General features: G+C 43.5%; 1 protein-coding gene and 1 non-coding gene across 3 annotated transcripts in view; both read right to left on the bottom strand.

Moving 5' to 3' along the window:
• The window catches only part of GNG12 (G protein subunit gamma 12), a 125,534-nt gene that overhangs the window by 49,834 nt on the left and 49,057 nt on the right, over positions 1-26,643 (bottom strand). For both annotated transcript variants that reach the window (XM_003260169.4, XM_003260170.4), the window contains exon 2: positions 20,754-20,803. The gene's annotated coding sequence lies outside the window, so the exon portion shown is untranslated. The remainder of the gene's footprint in view (positions 1-20,753; positions 20,804-26,643) is intronic.
• LOC115837751 lies at positions 15,908-15,968 on the bottom strand. The gene has a single exon (XR_004032804.1). It is a non-coding gene; the product is annotated as a U7 small nuclear RNA (small nuclear RNA).

Below are 26,643 nucleotides of genomic sequence, written 5' to 3'. Positions count from 1 at the left end.
GAGCTGCCCACTAGATGTGTGCTGAATGCCCATCTTACTTATGCCTGGCCCTGGGGCTCAACCAGGTAAGATGGACCCATTGTCTTCAAGGGGCTTAGAGTCTGGGAGTGGGAAGAAGAAAAACAGACAAGTTCAAAAGAGTGCAGAAAATGTCGTAACAGGTAAGGTAGAGGGTGCAATAGAGATTCCAAGGCCAGACCTGGTCCATTCAGAAGGTCTCTCAGAAGAGCATCTGAACACGAAGGGTAAGTTTATCATTCAGGAAGGGACAAAAAAAAATACATAAAAAGAAGAGTAGCATGATCGGGTCTGAGTTTATAAAAAGCTAATTCTGGCTGCAATATGAGGTAGGAGAGACGAGGCTGAAGCCAGCGAGGCCAGCTGAGGGGCTGCTACAGTAATTCACTGTGGAACACCACAGGTTTCTCAGGCTGGAAACAGGTTAATGACAAATAATGTCACGCCTGGGTTTTCAAGAGCATGTGGTGCTGTGGCTGCTGCTCAAATGGTGATGGCTCTGGACACCAGCTTCGCATCTTCTGGGTTCAGGAAGGGGAGTGGGTTTGACTTGGAGGCCACAAGATAGAGAGTGATGGTTGTAACCTGGTGTGAGCATGAGTACACGCCTGTGTGCATATGTGTGTGATGTGATGCTCCGCCTCCTCATTTACCACAGCTCACAGTTAGGTGAGCAAAGGAATGGCTCTGGTCCCAGCATGGCCACAGATTCCTCTGTGATCTAGTTCGAAGTGTCGTACCTCTTTGACCCCCAGTTTTTTCACAGGTCCTATCAAGAAGCTGGGCCACACAATCTCTAAAACCAATCAATCGGTCTGCCTGGGTCATCTGCACTGCAAGGTTTATGATTCTCTGGACCAGGGCTTCTCAGCTGGTGTACCCTGCTGAGGTTCAGGTGCGCCTCAGCCCCAGGTGGCCAGGCAGGGCCTGGACCATCCAGAGCCTCCAGCTGTGGGCATCTTCCTCCATGCTATAGTATGACTTTTCTAAGTGTGCCATTTAGGTTGAGTATCCCTTATTCAAAATGCTTGTCACCAGAAATGTTTTAAATTTTTGGATTTTTCTCAGATTTTGGAGTATTTGTATATATATAGTGAGATATCTTGGGGGTAAGACCCAAGTCTAAACTTGAAATTCATTTGTGTTTCATATACGCCTTATACACAGAGCCTGAAGGTAATTTTATATACTTTAAATATTGTGTATGATACAAAGTTTGTATACACTGAACCATCACAAAGCAAAGGTGTCAGACGGGGAATTTTCCACTTCTGGTGTCATGTCAGTGCTCAAAAAGTTTTGAATTTTGGAGGATTTCAGATTTCTGGATTAGGAATGATCAACCTACATGAGGAAACAGGCAGGAAGCGCCACTCTTGACAAGAGAAAGAGAAACATTCGCATGAGCCCAGAATCTCCTTTGGCTCATCACTCACGTCTCCTTGCGTCACTCAAGTGTCCACTAGCTCTTTAATGACAAAGCCAACACCAACCTGCTTCCAGCTGCATACTGGCAAGGCAACCGAAGACCGATATGGCTCGAAGGTGCCAAGCAGTAGGGCCAGAGGGACGGTCACAAATGGGAGCCCTTCCATTAGGGCTTTCCACCTCATGCCCTCCTGCCTTCTGGGGGACCCTGCTCTATACTGACTGTTGCCTTCCCTCCAGAAGCTCCAAACTGCCTCTCCGTCTCCTTTGATATGTGTGATTTTGGTCACAGTGGAAAAAAATCTTGTATTTAGAGGGAGAAGAATTCAGAAGGAAAAGCACTGCTTTCTTTCAGAAGGCTGAATTAGGGGTCCCCAGGGACACTGGGGAGTGTTGAGAAGTTCTGAGAAAGAATCGAGATGGCTCAGCTCACTTAAAAAGAAAATGCAGCAATGCAGCAATGGACAGGGGTTACATAAACAAGTCTCCGTGCTCAGAATCGCAGGTCTGAAAAGGAGGTTTTAGTTTAGCTTTGGGTTTCCTTTTTTTTTTTTTGAGACAGAGTTTTACTCTTGTCGCCCAATCTGGAGTGCAATGGCGTGGTCTCGGCTCACTGCAGTGTCTGCCTCCCAGGTCCAAGCGATTCTTCTGCCTCAGCCTCCCGAGGAGCTGGGATTACAGGCGCCCACCACCACGGCTGGCTAATTTTTGTGTTTTTAGTAGAGATGGGGTTTCACCATGTTGGCCAGTCTGGTCTCAAACTCCTGACCTCAGGTGATCCGCCTGCCTAGGCTTCCCGACGTGTTGGGACTACAGGCGTGAGCCACCGAGTCCGGCCCTAGCTTTGGGTTTCCTATTGCAGCAACACATTAGAATAAACAAACCACACCCTTGGGACTGAACTAACACACCTGGAGAAGGATTAATGTGGCCTGGGTCCTGCTATCCCTCCTCAGACCTAGTATGTCGCCGTGACGATGAAATACTATTTGCTGGTAGCAGCAGCCAGCTCGCTAACCTGGGCAGCAGGTCCCTCTCTGCTCTTCACACAGCTTGGCACTGGCCTGGTGTCAGGATTGGGGAGCACGCTGGACAGGGGCTGAGTGGCTGCTATATGCATGCTGGAGCACACGCTGATGGTACAGCAGAGGGCTGGGCTCATCTCTGGTAACCTGTCAGCCCTGGCTTTTAGATGCTCGAAAGATGAGGTTGGACACGACTATACCAGAACAAACACACCCAAAAAAGTCCTTGACGGGAAAACATGAAGCAAATAAAATCAGCTAAGATGCTCCCTGTGCAAGTGTGTCTTAAAACCATTTGCCTTTTCCTGACTGCTCCGATGGAGGAATACCTTACTACCAACAAAAAGTTAGGAGTGAGGTTTGGAGCTAAGAAAGTAGACCTCATGGAGGTAGAGAGTAGAATGGTGGTTACCAGGGGCTGGGAAGGGAAGGGGGGGATGAAAAGTTGGTTAAGGGGTCCCAAAATACAGGTAGGGAGAAGGAATAAGTTCTAGTATCTGACAGTACAGTAGGAAAATTAGAGTCAACAACAATTTATTGCATATTTCAAAACAGCTAAAAAAAAACCTGCAATGTTCCCAACACAAACAAAAGATAAATGTCTGAGGTGATGGATGATAGCCCAATTACCCTGATTTGATCATTATACATTGTATGCATGATCAAAATACCACATGTACCCCCCAAATATGCACAACTATTATACATCAATAAGAAATGTTTTAAGAAGTTGGGGTGAAATCCAGCACATGGAACAGCATACGCATCCCGCAGTACTAATGGAGGCCGGAGGGCGTGCGGCTTTGGGTGGCAGGAGTGTCAAGGTCTCTGTGGTTCCTGCATAGGCAGTCTTCTCGGTGTTGGCTAACTATAGTCTGAGAACTATTCACCTCAGTAAACACTGGTCAAGGGCCTAACTGCATCCAAAGTACTGTGGGAGACAATACAGGGTGGCCATTAAGAAAACGAATTCTGGAATCAGGCAGGCCTGGGTTTGTGTTCTGACTCTTTCACCTATTCCGTGTGTGACCTGAGAAAGCTATATAACCTGTCTGTGCCTCAGTTTCCTCATCTGTAAAAGGAAGGTAATAATAATACTGACCTTATAGGATTACTGTGAGACTAGTACTCAAAGCTCCTAGAATAATGCCCGATTTCTAGTAAGCACTTAATATCCGTTGGCTGTAATTATTATAATCTTGGTGCACCTCAAATTCCTCATCTACAAAGTGGACATAAGAACTATACGTACCTCACAGAGTTGCTGTGAGAGTTAAATGAAATCATGCAAGTATGGTGTTTTGTATAATATCTTACACATGGTAAGCGTGCAATAAATACTAGTCATTGTTATTCCTAGAAGCTTCCCCAAATTATTTTAAAAAGAAGGCACCTAGATCTAAATGACAGTCCAGGTAACAAAGAAACCCCTTCCTCGAGCAATTTCAGTGAAGGCCATTTTCCAACAATGCTCACTCTCACTTCCCTCCACTCTGGGTCCCAGTCATGTATAAAACACTCTGCTTTGTGTTGACTAAGCTCCACAGTGACATTCCAAGGAGTTCTGGTGTCCCTCCAAATATTCTAGGCTGCCCTTTTAACCTGATACTGATACCCTGTCCACTCTGCTGTTTAAGGGGCTATTTAAAAATTTGGCTTTGTAAAACAGGGAGCAAGGCAGAAGGCCTCCAAAGCTTTAGCAGTTGGCGTGGCAAGGAACAGAAAAGCAGCATTTTATAGTATCAAATACCAGAAGTAGCCCTCACAACCACTAACTTTGTAGTGCTCTTCCTTCACTGTGGTAAAGTGCTGAGCATGTTACATGCATTACATTACTGAAACCAAGGCCCTGTGACGTTCCAGTGTGTCCAAGGTGCTAGCTGGTGTGAGCACAGCTGTGGGCTCTAACCTATGCTTTGCTTCAAAGTCCAGGCATGCAAATCCTGGGCAACTCCCTGTGTTTCCAAGGCAACTCAGCCAACTCATCCAGAGGTAGCTAGCTTCCAATAACTGTGTAAGCTCACTCCCATCATTTGGTATGTTGGTAGGGCAATCAGTTCAATTTATTTTTATTTTTATTTTTTTGCCTTCTCTGATATTTGACCAACCACGACACCTAGTGGCCAGTGGAGCACAAACATAGGTTGCCTGAAAAGGCTGACGGACGGGTGGGTCCTTCAGCTATAGAACACGTTGCTGATGACCAGGAAAAACCTGATGGATCGTGTTCAAGGAGAAGAAACCAAGGCACAGAGAAATGAAGCAACTTGCCTAAAGTCAAAGCTAATGTAGAACTGTGTGGAAATACTGAACCTTAGCGTTAGAGCTCGTATTCTGACTCAGACTTGGCCTAAATTTGATCCTCAGCAAGGCACTTTCTTCAGTTATTCAACAAACATTGACTGGGCACCTCCTGAGTCAGGCACTGTGCCAGATGCCGGGGACGTGACAGTAAGCAAGGAGGACACATCTCGATCCTTGCAGTCAAATAGGAGGGGAAGATAAACAGAGAATCCACAATAACAACACCAGCCAATATGTATTAAGGACTCAGCTTCAAGAGTTTGATGTACACCAACTCGCTTCATCCTTGACTTGAAACAATCCTATAATGGGGGTGCGGTTATTATTCTTGCTCTGAAAATGTGCAGGAGAACATTTAAATTGTGGGTAACAAACAGGGCTCCTATGCCTTTCTAGGTCTAAGTTTCTGAAATAAAGTTGTGCTAGATACTGGAAGATTTCTAAGGCCTCTTTCCAGCTGTTTCCCTTCACTTCTAGGATTCTGGGATGAAGCTGGGATTAGACCTTGGTCGGTTTTCCTGACCTAGAGTCTAGTGTTCTCTCTCTATACGCTGTGCTGGTCAATATTTATGAAGAACAACTGGAAGTTACTGAATGCTCACTCTGCGCCACGCCCTGAATTTCTCAGTTCACGCAATCTTCTTAATAACCTATGAGACAGCTTTAAAATAGAAATAATACCTGAGAGAAAAATCATGCTCTAAAATAGTTTAAAAGATTCCCAAGATAAACAGAGAGGCTTCCAACCTCACTCAGCTGTAGCATCCTGAATCTCTGTTCTGTCTGATTTTGTTGAATGGTGGATTTAAACCTTATGTATTGGTGTCCTCAGGCTCTCATGATGGGAATGGATAATGGGTCCAGGCAAATGGTTCAATGATGAGTTACTGTCTAGGGAAACGGGGCATCTTGTTCAATAACAACATTGCTTTGGGGTAATTCTGGGTCCCTAGAAGTATCTACAAAGCCTGCAAGGTCAAGTGCAGGCCGACTTGGCTCTTGGTTTTATGATTCCAAATGAATAAAACACATTTCAGTTCAGCAGGGTATATCCGAGATCGGCAAACTCTCCAACGAGGAATTCCCGTTAACCCTTAGTCCCTTACCCTCCCTGAGGGTATGTGCACACCATCCGCTTTCTGTCGGGTGAGGGAGGAGACAGGGAGAGAGGCAGGGGCAATCAGGAAAACTCTCTCAGTGATCCTGCAAATGGGAAATGGGGACATTGAGTTTAATCAGGGCTCCATGACCCAGGAAAGCAACTCCTGCCACCTGCAGTCAGACCACTCCCTCCCACACCCGGGAAAGCAGACCCAGTGGGACCTGGAGCTTCCCGGTCCGGTAAGACTCTGGCCTCTGTTCAGGGCCTCCAGAATGACACTCCAGCGGGTCTTGGTGAGAACACACACTAGACACGCTGCAGTGTTTAGCCTGGAGTGCTCTGCTAGCTTTTCCAAATGGCAAAGCTCTCACTGAACTTGCTACGTCTAAAGATCGACACCTTCTCCTTTTGCCTGACCACCACCACCGCCGCCCCCAACTCAAGCCTGGCCACAGTAGGAACTGCCACATTTGCCCAGTACCTAGCACAAGACTGTAATCACTGACTTGTTCATCTGCCTACCCCATGGACTTGAAACATCTCTAACAGATGAAGTGGGGTGACTTAACCATCCTTGCGTACTCGGTACCTAGCTAGCGCAGCCTCTGGATTGAGGAGGTGCTGATTCCCAAAGAGCTGGAAAGGAAGGCAAGGAACTGTAAGGCTAGAAGAGGCTTAAGAGGTCATCTCATTTCTAATCCTGCCCAATATGGGATTTCCCTCAAAATACGTTAAAGAAAAACAAGAGAAAAGTTTAAAAGAGTATGTATTTATTACACATATACACTTCTACATGCATGCATACATATACGGCACCCTTCTACTGGAATGGGGTATGTGGTGGTAAAGACACACAGAGTAGTAAGATTCACTCAGATTTTTGAGCATTAGCGTTTATCTCTTTTTAAAGTTTTTTTTTCCCTAATTTTTCATGAAATACATGCAATTTAGTGAAAACTTTGTAAAATATAATTACAGTGAATAGAAGGTAAAAGTTAACGTGCTGTTACATTTCCTTCTAATACTTTCTCGGGCGTTTTTTGTTCTTCCTTTTTTAAAAAATCAAAAGAAACCTTGAGCAGATTGAGTTTTTAAGGTCGTCTAAATCAGACTCTGCTACACAACTTTATATTTTGCTCTGTTCTAGTGAAAGCATTTCCCTATGTGATTATAAAGTCTTTATAAGCATCATGTTTTAACTTTTATTTTGATATAAGTTCAGACTTAGAGAATAGTCACAAAGCACTCAGATTTGGGTTCCTCAAATGTAAACATTTTACTATATTTAACACCCTACCCTCCCAGGAGAGAGAGAGAGAAAGAGAGAGAGAGAGAATCAATATGAAGTTTTACTCCTAAATATTTCAGTGTATACGTCCTATGAATAAGAATAAGGAGTTCTCACATATAACCACACCAATTAGTCAAATCAGGAAATTAACTCTGATATCTTACTATTATCTGATCTACAACCTTATTCAGATTTTGGTGATTATCCCAATAATGTCCTTTACGGGAAAAGAAAATACAAAATTATACACCATGTTCAACTGTCATGTCTCTTTAGTCTTCTTGACTCTGGGATGCTTCCTGAGTATGTCTTGGTTTTGAACGTTATTGATATTTAAGAGTAAGTGCTGGTTATTTTGTAGAATGTCCTTCAATTTGGATTTGCACACGTTTCTTCCTGATTTGATGCAGGTTATGCACTTTTGGTAGGGATACCACGGAAATAAATATGCATCACTTTTTTTTTTTTTTTTTTTGTTAGAGAAGGCTACCCTTCTCCTCTGTCTGTCCTGGTCAGCAGAGTCTAAACTTCAGTGTGTTGTAATCTGTGAATAATAATGAAAGCCTGAAAATGCTCTGAAATTAGAGGGAACTTAGATACCATCCTGATGTTGCTCAGCATTGCAATTACCTGACTTCGAGGGACCATTAATGAATGAGACTGTCTCAACGTTAGATTAATGGTCACTTTCAACACTGGAAAGGGGACAGATGTCCAAGAAGACAGAAAGGTACTAACAGCTGTGTGTATATGCGTGTGTGTTCTCCTTCAATAACCGGGGTGGTGGCTATGGCCACAAGCAAGGAAGATGGGTGTTCACGCAAAAACAATCAACCTGCTCGTGCTTTGGAGTTACTCTGGTCTAGCAGAAACTGCAGCTCCTCAGGCCTCACTATCACCTCTGGACTTCGTCAGAGTGATCAAGTAGCAAGAACACAGAGGAATCCGCCAGGAACTAGACCTGGGAAAAATATATCCATCTTTCTCCAAACAAAGCCTGTTTGGTATTTCAGGCAATTGGTTTCCATACACTTGGGTCAAAAAGCAACAGATTATATTGTCAAAAAATTATTTCCTTGCATGAGATGAAAAATTAGACAAAATATATAAGAATATATAAAAATTAAAGTAGACAAAATATGTAAGAATATTATCAATAGTCATTAGATGCTCCTGTCAAGTATTGAAAAAATAACTTATAATAATCTATAAAATGCATGCACACTCTTTTCTTTTCACATCCTTCTGAGGGAAACAGCCCTCAGTAGGCGATTAAGCTGATGCATGAGTCACGATCTCTTAACAAAGCCATGCTATCAAATACTGAAGTACAGTTCAGCGTTTCTAAGAGCAGAGAAAGAAAAAAACATTAAAATTATTACTAATATAAACACTATGATTGTATACTGCACTTGAGGGATGAAGATCTAGAACAATGAAGATGATAAACATATTTACCCAGAGACAAAAGATGGTAGAGAAGATTTTTATTATAAAGGCTTTATTTATAAAGGGAACACATTAGAAGCTAAGTAATTGGGTCAGATTTGGTAATTAAAAGCAGCTGAATAATTAACAAAGGCTTAACAAAGGTGTCAGAATAAGATCATATTTTAACAGAAGATGAAATAATACATAGAAAGGTTTTTATACTTCAACCCTTATCCTTCTGCCTGTTTTGCATTTTTCTTTTAAAAATACACAAAAAGTATAGGAAGCAGTAGTGAAATAACTACTACCTAGTTAGCCTGTGACTGAATCTGGCAGTTCTTAGTAGCAGGTGTAAATGAAATGATGCAAATAAACGAGCAGGACTAAATCAAAAAGATTTCAATGTGGGTGACATAACTAAAGCCTATAATTTAGGATCTCTAATACATATCCAGTTTGTGGTTGAAAATTCCTGCTTTCTAGTGGGCTTTATGTCTGTCACAACCCCAAGGAGTGAGAGGAAACTCAAGACTAACAATGATTTGTTGTAACTAGAAGTAGTGGTGAAAATCTGGCCAAAAAAAAGCCCACTATAAATGTAACAGCTGTGAGCCTTAAGCCTGGTGGCATTTAAACCATTTTACTCTTTATAGCTATAAGAGTATTCAACCCCAAGTTTACAATAACATCTCAAGGCAAAAACTCAAACAAAACAAAGCATGTGCACGCGCGTGCACACACACACACACACACACACACACACCATAAACAATGCCCTCCTAGACAAGCCCCTTTCAAAGTCCCACCTAATTACAGGCTGACAATCTTTCCAGATTATCAATCGGAACAATACAAATGCCCTTGAGGGCTCATTTTAAACAATTCTCTGGTCCTCCTCTAGGGGGCGAAGTTGGCTCGCATTTCACTGAAAGGGGAAGCTATTTTCCAACCCTGATTTTCGCACAGTGCTAGAAAGATATTCACAGACAAAGGGGCCTTTCCGCGCTCCTGTTTCTTCTCAATGCATTTCACTTGGGCTGAGGAGCAAAGCAGCCCAGCCCTTCGGCACAGTAAGAGGGAGGGAATGTGATGACGGCTGAGCGTAAGCAGGGCTTAATCAGCACAGCCCTGAAGGCTGGCCAGCTCATTCTCCTCAAACTCGAGATCACAGCTATGGTTTTGCCAAAGATGATACACTTTCAAGAATATACGCTGGTGTTTTTTTGTTTTGTTTTTTTCCAGGAGAATTTTCCACTGGGGAAATTCTGAAGCCAGGTGAAGCCTCACACCGGGCTCCCTCCCACCCGGTCTCCTCTGTAGGGCCTCCCTCTGAGAAACCACAAAAGCCGCTGGAGGTCTGAGTGCCTGCCCTCCCTTCCTGCACAAACGGGGCCCTTTCTACCCCGAGGATGGCATCTGGTGGTCAGGAAGGTGCCTGGGCAGCAGTTCCTCGCTGGGCCTCGCTTCCCCCTCACGGAAAGGGTTAGGTGTCCTCTTAGGGAATGCAGGTCTAGCTACAGAAGGGGCATACACAGGCAATGCCTATTCCCAAGGGAGAATCAAATGTGAGTTTCAGCACCCTGGCAACCATACAACAAGGCAGAAGGCTCAGAGTGTGTGTCCCTGGCCCATGGATAGATCCAGTTTTTGTGGGTTCTTATACAATGTTGGGGGTCCTCTTTAGAAAAATCATACAAAATTAGGAATACCACATTAGCTGCAGGGCACTGAAACGGGATGTTGCCAGTGAAAGATCCTGAAACTTAGGGCTGTTTAACTGCTGGGCCATGCAGTTATCTTGTCCACCCTGCCACCACTGGACTCTCCCCTGCAGTAAAACCCCATGTCAAGTGTGCTGGCTGTGGGTCTCTTCTTGGCCTCTTGAACATGGTGCCATCTCTAATGAGGCTGGTACAGGTTCAGCACAACAGGGCCTGAGCTCCTCCTGCTTAGGACTGTCCATTGCCTGGAGACAGATGCCGAGGCGGAGCTATTGAAAGAAACACTTACACTGCCCTGTGAAAGGGAACAGACTCCTCTGCCATGGGTCAGCTCTCCACACCTACCTGACCAAGCCTCAGTCACCAGTTTGGGTCATCTCACTAGTTCACACTCTGCCTCCTCCTCCTCCTCCTCCTTTTCCACCCATGGGAAGGTTATGCAACCCCCCTTCCAGACCTCCTTGGGCTGCACAAAGGTGCCAACTATACTAGTCTTTACTGAAAGAGAGCAAAATAAAGTGACCTGAATTGAGAGCATTTAGCTAAACATAGTTTGTTTGCATATTTTCAGTCCTTATAAAAATAATACACAATTTTCTCCTTATCTGATGGCAATATCACTTACCTAAATCTTAACAATAAAATGAGGCAAGGCCGAAAAAAATGGAAAGTTAAGTTTAGTTAATGTAGCTTGTTTTCACATGTGCTACAGTTTGGAATTTATACAAACCAGATATAAATTTTCTTCTTTTTGAACAAAACAGAACAACTTCTTACATATAGAAGTGTCTTCATAAAAGCCATTTATCGCAAAAAAAGTGTTCTGCAAATTTGATTTAAAAACTTTTTTTGGAGATGGGCTCTTGCTACATTGCGGAGGCTGGACTCAAACTCCTGGGCTCAAGGGAATCCTTGGCTTCAGCCTACCAAAGAGCTGGGACTACAGGCACACGCCACCGTGCTTGGTCTTCTGCAAATTCTTATTTGTAAAATGGAGTGTGCTGGGAAAATAATAGCCACCATTATTTGCATCCTGTGAACCACATGTAGTCTAAACATTTCATACAGACTATTTCACTTCATCACCTCAATAACCCTATGCAGTATTATCCCTATTTTATTGATGCGGACATTGAGGCTTTAAGAGGTAAGCGACTCGTCCAAGGTTACAAAGGTATTTCGTATAGATTTGAGGCTGGGCAGGTTGAGCCTTATTCTTAGTCCCTGTGCCATGCTGCCTCTGCAGCCAAAAATCACTTTCGAAACTATAAAGAACTAGTGAGTTTCACAAGATAGTTATTTTTTAAAAGCAGATTATTGCACATATTTAGATTTTTTCCCCAAATTCTTATTTGATTAAAAAAAAAAACAAAAAACAGGCTGAGGAACGGGGCTACCTTTTTCCAAGGCTTTAAAAGTTTTTAGAAATCATCCTAATAGTTAAGTGCAAACAAGGTAACAGCTACCATTTATTGAACACGCACTGTGTGATGAGCCACTGGCTAAGTTCACTACGCGCACTGTTCCCTTTAATATAGCTATCTGTGAGGCAAATGACATGACGCCCATTCAACACATGAGGAAACTGGGACTCAGAAAGCTTAACTGTAACCACTACGTTCAAAGTGTCTCAATAGCTAAGGAAAGTTCGAACTCTAGTCTATCTGCCCACACTAAGCCACTTCCCTACTATAAAATGTATACAAATAAAAAGTATGCTTTAGCTAAGAGCCTGTTCGTTATTTCAAATATATATCTAGATCTTTGAATGGCCAGTGGAGATCACTACATGCTTTCAGGCCAAGAGAAGATTGGTGAGCAGTCCCAGGGGAGCTGAGTTCTGCCATCTGAGTTCTGTCTCTAATATCACCTCACATGATGGGTCTGGGGGAGGAAAGGAGGGAACTGTATCTTGCCATCTTTGTAAGCAGCCAGTAAAAATGAGGACATAAATCAGGTCCACATCTGGATATAGAACGTTCAGTCTTGCCAAGAGACTAGTACATGATAGAACTACCCAAAATGCATTTAATACATTCTTAGGCCACTGCACCCAGAGAGACTCCAACTTTAGCTGACCCAAGCATCTTCCCAGCATGTGTCACTTGTTCATTTGAGACGCTGGCTTCACCACGGGTTGGGGGGCCTACACTCAGTGAGTGACCTAATTGTTACAGGACCCAACATCACAGTGGTCCAACCGCACATGAAAAAGGAGGGCACGTTGGCAGACAGGCTGAGTTCACAGTGCTGGCGCCAGAGAAGGCAGAAAAATATGCTGACTCCAAATGTCACACGAGCATGAAAGAAAACCTACATAAGTGAGGGTGGGTCTTTGGAGGGAGGTAGGATACATTCTGCAAGGCTTGAATTTGCACAGTTCATGAACTCTGCATGGAGCCCTGATCAAAATGCTTCCACGAAGCACAGCAAATACGTTCTCAGATCAAGAGAAACTACGTTAGGGTCACGAGCGTGAGAAATGGCATGAGCACCGTTTCCAAACACTAGCTTTCTGCTGGAGTTACACAGGTGCACGCTGGTATGCAGGTAGAGGAAACCCACCCAGATACACAGGTCGAAAGTTTCCCTGTGGGCTTAGAGAACAGGGTGTCTAAGCTTCGCTTTGGAATCTCTGAGGCCCAGGCAAGAATTCCAATTTTCCCAAACATTTCCCACTTTTCTAATGTCCGATTCTCCTAGACAAGGCACGCGCACACACTCAAACTCACACTCACTCTCACGCTCTCTCTCTCTCCCTCTCCTGAGATCCCATTAGAGAGAAAAGACGTCACGGGAAGCTAGGTTTGGCCACGCGCACACACACTCACACTCTCTCTCTCTCTCTCCTGAGATCCCATTAGAGAGAAAGGACGTCACGGGAAGCTAGGTTTGGCTTGGAGGGAGCAGCATTTTCCAACACTCCAACTTAGCTGAAAATCTGAATGGGATGATATGGGAGGGGAGATGGAGGTAGGAAGCTCCTCACCAGATGAAGGACCACTTTTAGCGTGTTAAAAGAAGGGAAGTGTCTCACACTGGGTCTGAGGTTAAGATGCTAAAGTGAAAGTTTCCACCACCTCAAGACGTAACAGATGGGAAATTCCAAAGCAAGGGATCTGATCATTATGTGGAAATTTCTAAGAAGATGGCTCTAAGACCCAGAAGGAGGACACAAACCGGTCAGGGCAGTGGAAAGCAATGGAGGGTTCTGTGAGTCAGATTGTTTGGTAATGCTCTGATTCCTACGGTTTCCAAGGTGGGTGGAGTGGAGAGGGTTCAGCCTTTCTTCTCCAGCCCAGAGAAAAGGGTTTCAAAAGCTGTATGTGCTGAGTTTGATATGCATCTCCTAGAGTTCCCAGGTTGGTATGTGACATCTGCCTTAGGAACCAAAATGTGAGAGGGGGCTGACGCTGGCTAAGCCAGCAGGGTGGATGCCACATCAGAAAGTGAGTACTGTCCCCTTGCCCCATGGCGGAGGGGAGGGTGAAAGGAATACGAACCCTGGACACCGGGTGGCAGCCTGGGTCTGTTCACAACAGGTTCTCCCAGAGAGGGCTTTGGCCTGAGAGTGAGAGGACCCCAAAGAGAGTCCGACTGGAAACCAGAAGGTGCTGAGGGATGGCAACAGCGGCAGGAGGAGAGAACCACCCAAATCCCGGGGGCCCAGAGCAAGGCCCCTCAGAGGAGTCCTGGAGAAGGCCGTGGAGGCAGCCAGGAGAGAAAAAAGTCCCCTTTCCCTGTCTGCCAGGCTCAGATAACTCAGCACCAGGTGTGACAGTTGCAGTCAGGTAACGACGTGCTGCACGCTCCCCCTGACCCCACAACCTGGAGAGACCTGAGCAGCGGGCAGCTGGAGGCCGCTGGAGGGGAAGTGGCCCTTGGTGGCTGGATGGAGGGAAGTCCTCCCTCGGAATGAATACTGACTGTTTATAGCCCAAAGAGGGCATTTCGAATTTCCAAAATGAACCTGTGTGCATGTGTGTGTGCGTGCTGAGAGACAGTGAGTGAGAGACAGAGAGAGAGAGAGGCAAGCTGACTTCAAGTGGCCTTAGAACTTGTCATTACCAGAAAAGTAACCAGAAAAGTCATGGGCCTGATCAAGTTATTATCAGGAAATAGGGTACAACACACCTCCCTGAATAAACTTTAAATGAACAGTGGGAGACAAGAATGAAGCGGAGTCTTAACTATGACTCGTGAGTCACATTGTACAATATACTAGTTAACCTTTGCTGAGTCCTGACTAAGCGCCAGGCACTGGGCCATGGACTTCACAGACACTACCTCATTCAGTCCCTCTAACAACTCCTTGAGCGGATATTTGACAGATAAGAAAACTGTGGCTCAGAGAAGTTAGGCAACTTGCCCAGGGTCACGCAAGTAAATAAGTAAAGTAGTAGGAACCTGTATTCAACCTCAAGCCTGACATCTATCTGTGAGCTCTTGTATTGTCCCAGATGAGTGGTTTTCAGCAAAACATCTGTGATTGAAGCAGGAAAGGGACTTGGGTCCTACCCATCCTTCCTCCTCGGGAGTCCCTGAGCTAGAAAACCAAACAGCAGAGTCTGAAAGCCACTGACTGACAAGCATGATCTCATGGGTCCTGTACAACACTCTGATTTTATGATGCTATCATCTGTGGGCGGGAAGGTGGAGAGAGGTGGACCCACCACAGCAGACATAGGGGAGAGGAAAAACTCAGAATTTGTATCCAGTGTTCCAGGAGAGGCAGCTGGAGGGAGCTGGTTCCAGCAGGTGGATCTGAGGTTCACAGAATTATAATCATGTGTATAAATATAGAGTTCAGAGAATGCATGTAAAGCACTTAGCACAGAGCCTGGCATTAGGTAAATGGCAACTATGATTGTGGAAAGTTTACATATGTGCCTAAAAACCTCAACATATAATTTAATGCAACATGCTCAGCCACTGATGTCACTGTCTCCGTTCCATAAGGAGCTATGTTTATCATGGACACTACACTTTACTAATTGAGCCAAGACAAGAAAGGAATGTGTAAGATTAAGCTAGCCAAGTCTAAAACAATTAGAGTAAGTCTGAAGCAATGGTTTTTAAGCAAGGGGGGCCCAGGGAAGGGGGCAGGCATGGAGTCCTGTGACATAATGATGGAAAACATAATCCTTTCTCCAATAAAAAAAAAGTGCATATGTACAATTTTGCAAATCATGACAGAAGGTTCACAGATCTGTTGAAGTCTGTTCATAGTCTCCAGATTAAGAACTATTCCTGTAGATCCTGGGGATTCAACATGAGGCCCTCAGGCCAAGAGCTGCCCACCAGATCCCAAAGTGGTGCTACCCATCCTTGTCCTCTCCACATGTTCCTTATTGGTAGTCTGGATCATGACACCAAACCTGAAGTAGGTAGTCAATGTAACTGTGCAGAATCTAATTTCCAACCTTTCAAGTTCAATAGACTCCAAATGAAGAATGCCTAAACTAGTGGACTCTGGTACCTAGAAAATTCATCTGCTTGGCATTCTCATTCTTTCCTTCCTTCCTTCTGGTAGCAACACCCCTCCTTTTTATTATATTTTAATTTTTAAAATTTATTACATAATGTGGGGAGTCTTCCAGGGAAAACAGGAAACCTGCTAGACAAATTCTAAAAGAGCTGTAACACTACCCCTCCTATTTCCATGGGGAACCCACTCTGTGTAATTCTGGTGGGCTTTACCCTCTCTCATGGGACACATGAACAGGCCTTGGCCAAAGTGACATTGCTTATTGTCTACTGCCTATTTCTGGCCATGCTGATTCAGGCAGGCAATCCAGTCTGGGTTGGTCAAGGTCCTTCCTTGGTACTACTGCTAGAAGTATGGCAAGAGGCACCCATAGCTGTGAGAATGACAGAAACCCAGTACTGATAGCTACCTCTGCCACCATGGTGAGGGACAGCATGTCTGAGAATGAAGCTGACAGCGCTAAGCAAAGTCAAGACAGAGTGAAAGATAATGGCCTGATGATATCTTTGGAACTCCTGAATACGGCTGTGCCTGAAGCCCTTACTAGCACGGCCATCCTAATCATATAAGTCAAGAGACTAGTTTAAATTATATTTCTGTTGCTTGCAACCAAAATACTCCTAATAAACTTGATCCAAAGCAAAACAAAGTCCCAAAGGAAATTCCCCTTCATGGGTAGTCCTTGTGGAATTCTGGGCTCCTCTCTGACAATGATCCTGAATGAATTAAAACTTTTTCTTCCTATGACATTCTTGCAAAAAAGTCTAGGCTTAACATTATTCCCTATCATTCTCTGCACCAATGGTTCATCTTACCAGTGCTGCCATTCTCCCCACCCGTGATCCTGCACTCCTGCTCACCTTCCCTATACTATCGGATACTTCCTCTTGTAATAAATATTAAGGTTACTCATTAGAAGAGGAGGGACCCAGAAATGGACAACGGTGGCCTAGTTTATAGTTCGCTACCATCAAATACTTGGAGTCAAGTCTCATGAGCCTCTCAAACTGCCCCCAGAAGGCACTGAATGTTCCAGTATAAGAAATGAACCTAGAACCACGGGGCTCAAAAGAGAAGGAGAGAGACATGGAGCAAGGGAAGAGGATCATGCAGGGTCAGTGTAAATTCTGTGTATCAAAAGCCACAACACAGACTGAGTCACAGTGTAGAATGACTTGAGAGTTGAGAGAAATAACATCCACAGAGCACTATCAGGAAGTTGTTTGTTTTTCTTTTAGAACAGGGATGGTAAGTAGATTTCAACTCATGTGCCCAATCTGGTCCACAGCTAAAGTGCCAAGGCTCAGCATCAAGACGGCCGTGAGAATCTGAAGTCCATTACCAGGTGGGGAGGGGAGGAGGGCTGAGAATATACGTATTTGTTATTTCAGCTGAAACAATTACATTTCATCCTCGGACTAAGCAAGACCAACAGAGAAATGCACACCTGAACCTAGAAGGGTTCTCTTGGACTGCACTCAGCTGTCACATCATTCACCTGCACCGAGGCCGTCCTCATTGTTTTACCTACAGGGATGCTGTCGGCCACTCTTGCGGCATTCTCTTTACGAGTACTCTGAGGACATTTCTCTGAGCCTCGAATCATGATCAACCTTGCTTCTTCTGAGTAACTGGCGTGCTTTTATCTTCCAGCCACCGTGAGTCGTTAACGGAGCATGTTTTCCTTCTGGTACTGACTGCTCAGAAGCTCAGAGGTAAGTCTGTGGGAACTGCCAGCAAATGAATAGCCTCTCTCCCATGAACCGGGGCCTTATTTTATCTCGGACTTCACCCCACTTTCCCTTCTCCACAGATTTCCTCCCTTACTTATTTTTCTTAATCGCATTATATTACACCTATGTTTAAAGGCCATCTCAAAAATCTTTGAAGACAGGTACATACATCAGATCAACAGTAATCAACATAAGAGGAAACAAACCAGATGGTGATTGGAGGAAAGTTTTACAAATGCTGCCATGCAGTGGCAGCCACAGGGTATGGCCGTGAACCAGGAATAGCCCTGGGCCAACGCGTCAAGTCAGCAAATATCTCCTTCTCCCCACCCTGCATCCTGTGTTCCTGCTCACCTTCCCTACGCTCCACCTCCCATGGGCAGCCAGTGCCCCGGGCCATTCCTGAGCATCCACACCTGCTCTCTCTTTAGTACTACTGGTTGCTCTCCCTCCCTCAACTCCCCCCACCAGATCAAAATGCCTCCCTCCTCTCTCTAGAACCTTGGGCTTGACTGCATGTGGTCAACAGGTGATAACAGCGTAGCGTCTTTTCTCTTTCAAGGACAGGTACATTTTAACCAGGCATTTTGAAGAGGAAAAGAAACCCATAGAAGTAATTCACTAATGGTGGAATATACTACAAAAGTAGTACAAAAGCAATTGAAAAGGAGATTTTTTCTTGTAAATCTCAAGTAATTCTGTGTAAGGCAGCACAGTACCTGGCATACAGTGCTCAATACACAGTAGCTACTCATTATTACTACTGTTGCTGTGATTGTTAATCCCACCACTACCACTTGATCACTCACTGTCTATTCCTTTCACCTCTACCACGCGGGCTACTGCCCTTTTCAGAACACTGGCAGACTGGAGATCCACAATCAATTAATCCATTTTAATCATATTTATGATTTATAATGTATTTTTACATACATTGTCCTTTTTTGATCTTCCTAGCAGTCGTCCAGTTAAACATTCTTCCCATTTTATAGATGGGCAAACTGAGGCTCAGGGAGATTGAGTTAGTAAGGTTCCACAGCCAGGCTCAAACTCAGGTATTGTATAAATTTCTTGTTCTTCCCACAACAAGTGGTTGCCAACTATAGTGCAATCACATCAGAATCATCAGAATTTTGAATGTCATGAAGATATTGTAAAAGCAAAAAAATAAAGAATCATCTGGGTGCTTTAAGGTTCCTGGGGTCTACCCCAGACCTAATGAATACAGATGGCCCAGTGGAAGGGACTGTATGAGTTTGTATTTCAACAGGTACCTTGTGTGATTCTGATGAGCTGCTGGTGGATGGACAAGTCCAATGCCCATGCTTCTTCTTGGTTGATTAAGTACCTGCTGTACCCTCAGCCCTGTGCTAAGTACTGCAAGGCAGGCATATGTCGCCTTTAGCTGTCAAAGAGCTAAGTGAGTAGGAAGCTGGGAAGTGATAGGAGCTAGGAGGTAAGACTAAACAAGTGAAAAAGAGTGAGCCAAAGAAGGCACTGTTTGGCGTTGAAGGAAGTCAGAGTAGGCGAGATCACAGATGGCAGGAATAGAAAGGAAGGCCCTGTCATGGAGAAGGGAAAGTTCCAGTAGGTCTTGCAAAATGGGAAGCATTTCCAGGTAGAGAAGGGGTAAGTGGAATGAAATATCCTCAAGAGAGATACTGAATAGATTGTCTGGCAAGAATAAAGGGAACAGCAGGACTTGAACAAGAGAAAGTGGGGCCAGAAAATGAGCAGAGAAGCCAGAGAGGAGCCTAGGCTGGTGTGGGGGTGGCAGGTAGGGAGGGAGGTGGTTTCTGAGGAGTAACGTCCTGAAAGATAAACTGAAGAATGACTAGTGGGGTGGTGCGGTGTAGAATGAAGGGAGGGCTGGAGGGCAGAAAACCTGGTATTGGCAAGACCGCCTAGGAACTTGTTGAACTGACTGAGATGCCAGACGGCTAGAAGTGAGACTAAGATTTGACAGTGCTGGCAGTCAGAATGGGGTGAAGGGATGGGACTATGAGATGGGAATCTAAGTCCTCTCACACTCCATGCTCTTCTCATTCACCACAGCTGTTTCCATGTGCCCAATAAACACTATGGTAGATTGCCAAAATGGCTACATTTCTTCCCCTCCCTGTATCCATGCTCCTTGAAATGGGACCCTGCAGCTCCTCTGTCATGTATTTCTTGAATCCAGGCTAACCATATAGCTTGCTTTAACAATCAGAATGTACTGGAAGCAATGTGGTGTGAATTCTGAGTCTCACTGTCAAGACGCTTCTGCTCTCTCCTGGAACCCTGCCCAGTCACCATGTGAACAAACTTGGGGTAACTTGCAGGATGATGAGATACATGGCTTAGTCATCATTATCACTCCACCTGACAGCCAGTGACCCCCAGAAACGAAGCCTAGCAGCCACCTGTAGACACATGAATAGTCCCAGGTGAAAGGAGAAGGATCACGTAGCTGAGCCTAGCCCAAATCACCAACCCACAGAATGGCGAGATAAACAAAGCATTGTTATTTTGAGCCAGTACATTTTGACTCAAAATGCTGAAAGTACATTTTGACTCAAAATGCTGGCAGTAAATTTTGGGTTGGTTTGTTACGCAGCATAAGATAACTGATACACACTGCAAGTAACTGTATAGCCATAATATTAGGGAGTGATGCTATATGAAGCCCCAGAAGCTTTCTCACTTTTAAAAAGTACATTATTTTCCCAGCTCTTAAGGAAGTTTTCTACCATGGAAGAACTATCACCTCACAACAATCACATTTAGGTGAGATGAGAGAGGAGAGAAAAAAAATAGAGCAATAATAAAGAGTAGAGCCCCAGTATGTTTTATGTTGTAGCTGTGAGCCAATTTTCACTACAACACACTACAAGGAACTGTCTGAATTCCCTGGCTGAAATAACACTCTGTTGTTTTGGATACTCCCATCAACAGGGGCCTGGAAATAGTTTCATTACCCAAAAAAGTTTTTATTTTAATAGTATTTGGCATGTAATCATGGATCTTTATCCTGCCCATGGTCTTACAAAGAAACATGGGTTGCTCTGTTTTTTTAAGGCATGGAAACATCATAAATTATAGAGATTAAAGAAAACTACAAATAAATAGACATCTCATCATAGCACTGGTATGGAAGCATCTAACTTAGAAGTGTATCATCTCAAAAATAAAGTCAAACAGTCACTTTGTTTAAGAAATGAAGAACTTACCAGTAAGACTTCGTGTGGTCCGATGTTTTCAGGTTTTAAGTGGAATGAATCTGAAATAGAATTAAATAAACATTCCATAAGTAAATCACATTTGGAAAGGGTGTGCTTTCGATCCCAAGTGACTGCCATAACGTTGAGCATTTATCCATGTAGTTAAAGATGAAAAAAGCTTTTTCTGGCTCCTGATGGAAGAGGGAACATTTTCGCCAACACAGTTTAACTTCCTGAATAGAGAGAGCACGCTCTCATCTACTTCGGGGAGTGCTCAAAGTCTGGCGCCAGTGTAACTATAAATGGTAGTGTTTTTTCCAAACCTCTCCAAGTCAGGGGAAGCCTCTCTAGCCGTTGCCCTTGCCTTGGTCTCAATCTCTTTATGCCAGGACCCAGCCACGGCCCCCTCTAAGACACCACCTAAAACACTGGTGGTCCGACATAACTTGCAGGGCAGAGGAGGAGTGTTTGAGACTTTCTAATGGTGGCTTTCTGATCATATACATAAACACAGATTTTTGTCTTAATTGATAATAATGAGCCTAAGGCAGTGTTGTTCAATAGAAATATAACCCAAGCCACATGCTATTAAAACATAATATTAAATATATTTAATAATTAGATTAACAATATATAATTATGTATCACATTATATATTAATTATAACTATACATAATTATAATAAAATACATTTAATCGTAATATTAAATGTTCTAGTAGCCACATTTAAAATGCAAAAAAGAAATTAATTTTAATATTTAATTAACCTAATTCATCTAGAATATTATTGTTAACACATAATACAGAAATCATTAACAAGATATTTTACTTTTTTTAGACTAAATCTTCAAGATTCAGTACATCTCAACTTGAGCTAGCCACATTTCAAGTAGTCCATGGCCACACATGGCTACTGGCTACCATACTAGACAGCACAGGTCTAGGGAACCTATTCTTGGCCTTCAGGTATTGGTAAGGCTTCAAGAAGTCTGACGCATATGAAGATCTTATTCACCTATTTTCCTTCTCTCAGTCATCTATCATTACTCCCATTTCATGATGCCATTTTAACAGAAATCAGACATAATGACAGCAAATACTTATATATAGCACTTACTATGTGCCAGGGACCGTTCTTGGCATGCCCCTATCTTACCTCAATTAAACGTCACAATAACTTTATGAGGTGAATATATTATTCTCACTTTGTAATGAGGCAACTGAGGCACAGTGGGGTTACCTTATTTACACAAGACTGTGAGACGGTGGCAGGGATGGGATTCAAATCTAAGTTGTTTGCCTCCAGAGTCCATGCTTTTACCCACTACCCTCTCAATTAAATTTGAACAGCTCAAAATAAGATAATTACTTTCAGTTTTAATTATAACCATCAAATGATCCAAGTCTGCTCTCATGATAACACGGCTAGATGATAGCAGTGATGGCAGATGGAGCAGTTATTGGACGCACCAGCAAATTAAATTTAAAACCATTCGGGATCCGAGCACAAAAACCACAGCAGGTGGGGTCGAAAAGGCTGCACCGGGTCTGGAGGTTTGTCTGGATGACCAAGGTGGTGGTGGTTGGGGAGGTGAATGTGAGGTCCATGGAAAATCTTCTTTTGGTGATTTTTCTGAGGGAAGGGCCTAATGCTTTCATCAGATGCTGAAAGATTTCTCAAATGGGTCTTTTAGATACATATCCCTATATCTGTCTCAGCAGGGGTAGGGAGTTGGAAAGAATCAAGTGAAAGAATTAAGAAAACACATCCTTTTCACTTTATTAATCCACAGGCCCCCAAAGAATCACACTCGGTGAGCAAAATCAGACCCCTGCATGCGAGCTTTCTGCCAAATCACAGAGACGGAGGCTGGTCAGTGACACTGTAGGGCTGAGGCCACTCCAAGTGCTGCCACCCAGTCTCCCATGGAGAGCCCTGAACCTGCTGAAGGATTTAGGTTTTAGGATCAAGGCCAAGCTCCTCAGACTACTCTAAACAGCCCCTGTGGCCTCATGCCTGGGCTCTCCCTCAGGTGCCTCACTGGCAGGTCCCAAAATGCACACCCTCCCCCCTTCACTCCTCTATGCCTTTGTGGATTCTGTTCTTTCTGCCCAACATGTCCTTTCCCTACAGTATCCGTGGGTCTTCACATCTCAGTTCAAAAGTCCCCACCTCTGGGACGCCTGTGCGAACACCCTCAACTGGCTCAGCAACCACTTCTCTGCAGCAGTGGCAGTAAGGGAGAATTCATTCAATTCAAATGGCAATTACACGCTACTATGTGTATGTGTCCCTGAAGGAGGGGATGCGTTCTGAGACACGAACTGTTAGGGGATTTCATCGTGTGAATCCGCAGGGTGTACTTACACAAACCTAGAGGACACGGCCCACCACACAGCTAGGCTGCATGGTGGAGCCTCTTGTGTCTAGGCTATAAACCTGGACAGCATGGGGCTGTTGTGAATACCGTAGGCAACTACAACACAATGGTAAGTATTTGTGTATCTGAACATAGAAAAGGTATAGTACAAACATGGTATTATCATCTTTAAAGTAGGTTGTTTTGTTTAAAAAACATTCAGTCAGTACCAATGGTATTGTAGTCTTATGGGACCACTGCCACAGATGCAGCATATAGTTGACTGAAATTTCGTTATACGCACATGACTGCACTATTGGTAATATTAAAAGCTGGTTTTGTATGTGCTAGGCACTGTTCAAGTGCTTTACATGCTCCTTTAATCCCCTTAGTAATCCTATGAGGAAGGTTCTTTCATTATTCCATTCAGCGGGACAGCAAACTGAGGCACAGAGGTTAAGCCAGTAGCCTAAGGTTACATGGCTTGTAAGAGGCAGAGCCAAATTGTAAACCCGGACAACTTGGTTCTAGATCGCACACTCCATGCCTGCTCCAACTAGCGTCCACTTCCCTCTGCTCTCATTGCCCTTGACTTACTTTACTCTGGTATCTCCCGTATTTTAGATTTCCATTTATTGGTTTCTCTCCCCACGTTTGCAGAATCCCTGAAGGTTAATAATATGTCTAGTTCATTTTTGTCTCTCCAGGACCTAGTAAGGTGCTTGGTATATGGTAGATACTCAATAAAGACACACACAGGAAAACACTGGAATAGCACTGAAAGGATAGGAGCCAAGGCTATCAACCCAGGCCTGATAAAAACGCACCAGGATAAAGAATCTTCAAATACACACTTTAACAAAGCAAGTTTTGACTTCATCTTTTAAATCCAGCCAGTTCCAAGGAGATGGTCACTTCCTAGGCCTGTTCAATACCAGAGGGAGGAGAAGCAACTCGGAGCTTGGCAGACTTGCTCACACCTCCAGGTTCATCAGTTTTACTTGACTTTACATGTAGAACTAAGTAATAACATGCTTAAGCAATAGCATACCCAATGTCTTGGCTGGCCATTATCAAGGACTGCCAGAAAAGACACACGCTGAAAAATCTCCTTTGGCTGCCTGGACATGGCTTGCATATTCCTACCCTGGAGTTCCAGGATATATTTCTTTCCATTACTATCTAAACTCCCCTCAGATGGCTATGGAATTTGAACTTGTAGAAGAATACTTTCCTCTAACAGTGAGAAAGGCAGAAAGTCTTAAGATCTAGAACATACACAGATCTCTAGGAAGAGAAGGAGCTCTCTATAGCCTGGTCAGAGACTGCACCAGGACTGTGGCCCAGCCTACCCGCTCGCAGATAAATGCAGTCAGCCATAACATCCACACTTTATACTGCATCTAGAATGGAAAAGAATCCACCACCTTCCCATGTACATGGATGGATGTCAGCATCACTTGTTATTAACAACCAAACCATAAATCTGTATTCTGACTCTTGCCATATCATCTCCTTACATGATGAAGAAATAATGGCATTAATTTAGTTATTATTGAGAGGTATACTGAATGTAAATCATGTGCCAGGGATGGCTGTAGGTGCTGGAGATGCAGTGGTGAATAAGTATATTACATTCTTGACTTGAGGCCTTTACATTGTAATGGGGGACAGCAAACAAACACGTATACAAATAAGTAAATAAGATTTTAAACAATAAGTTCTACAATTTTTTTCATACATGCAAGGAGTGAAGTGACCTAATGAAGAGTTTAACAAGGTCTCTTCAGCAGCTGTAGGGAGGAGTATTGAAGAGGCAATAGTGAACAAATGGTGACCAAGTATGAGGTCATTTGATTGTTCAGGTGAGATGGTACCTCAGATGGAGAGAAGTAGATGATTTCAGTATAGGTTCTGCAGGTAAAACAATTAAGACTTGCTGATGAAGTGGATACAGGGGGTCAAGCAACTTGGTCAATGACGGTTTCATTTACGCAGGGAGAAAACAGATTGACGGAAGAAAAAAATCAAGAATTCTGATGTGATCTGGTTAACTCTGAGACATCCAAGGGGGGATGTCAAGAAAGCATTAAGAAGTCTAGAACCATGCTGCCCAATAATAGGTACATGTGGGTCTTCAAATTTAAATACAATTAAAAACTCACTTCCCCAGTTGTATGAGCCACATTTCAAGTGGCCAAGCAGCCACTGAGGCAGCTACCCTATTGAACAGCACAGGTACTATATGGTTTCACTTGCAAATTCTGATATGTTATCTCAAAAGGCAAAACAGATGTAAAAGGGCTTTTGACACACATAGAGGACCCTACTGTAGGGATAAAAGGTAAATGCTACACAAAGGTGGGGCACAGTTGAGGGAAATATATCCTATGCTTGAAGTCTATCCTACACATTTGTCTTTATTAGATGTTTGGAGGGCTACCAACTTTGTAGAGTAATACTATTTGTGTCAAAGAATTATAAATTCATTCTTGAGCTCCAAAGGTTAAAAACAGTGGGTTAAAACACTGGCATTTTGCCCCATTGGACAAGGGCTTCTGTCCCAGAGAATGGCACACCCCAACAAAAGGTTGAACTGGCCTACTTTAATCAAATGGTACCACCCCATTATCTCCACCTTGGGACTGGCTCCTGGCTGGAAGAGCTGGTCTAAGCTGTTCATCAGGAGAAACTCTTTTCACCTGGTTACTGTCCTAGTCCACAGAGAGCTTCTGAAGACAAAGTTTTGTTTTTAATTGAGGAACTGGTGGTATATGTACTCAACTAACTTGCAGATAAGTTGGGGGAAAAGTATTCTGATAACGCCAAAGACAGTATAAATTTTAAAAAATACACAAGGATTCCAATTTCATCACACTTTAAGAGAATAAGTGAAAAAGTCAGAGTAAACAAGAAATTGAAATGTTATACTCAATATAATTTTTCCCCATTTTTGTACTGAAAGGACAATGCAGTTTTAAAAGGATGGCAAGCTTCTTTGGAATTTACCCATATTTTCAGCATCCTAGTGCTGCTATTTATTTTTGCATGTTACCTTTGATAGAAACGTGTTTTTACGTGACTATGACCATAGTTTATATGCTATTGGTAGTAAAGGCTTTGGAATTGGACAGATCTAGGTTTGAATGTCGGATCCTCAACTAACGAGATGCAAGTCCTTGAACAGTTTATCTCTAGTTTTCAATTTCCTAAAGTGTAAAATGGAGCTAATATTGCCTTTTGTATATACTTGCTGTAAGGATAAAAAAAGAAAATCTTAGCACAGTGCCACTAGGACAAATTCCATGAATTACGGCTACTATTTCTTTCTAAAATTTCAGCTTAAATATTTTAGTATTTCTACACATAGACAGAAGAGTTTCATGTCGAAAAGACACAATTTCCTAAATCAATCCACTAATGCTGGATAGTTAAGTTACTGCCAGTTTTTATTATCACAAACATGACTGCACTGGACATCTTCATGGCTTAGCTTTTTCATTCTTTTATCTTATTTCTCTGGCTTCTTTAAATTCCTA

The sequence above is a fragment of the Nomascus leucogenys genome, chromosome 12 (assembly GCF_006542625.1).
Source record: "Nomascus leucogenys isolate Asia chromosome 12, Asia_NLE_v1, whole genome shotgun sequence".
In the NCBI taxonomy this organism is placed as follows: domain Eukaryota; kingdom Metazoa; phylum Chordata; class Mammalia; order Primates; family Hylobatidae; genus Nomascus; species Nomascus leucogenys.
This window is presented reverse-complemented; position numbering and strand designations above follow the sequence as displayed.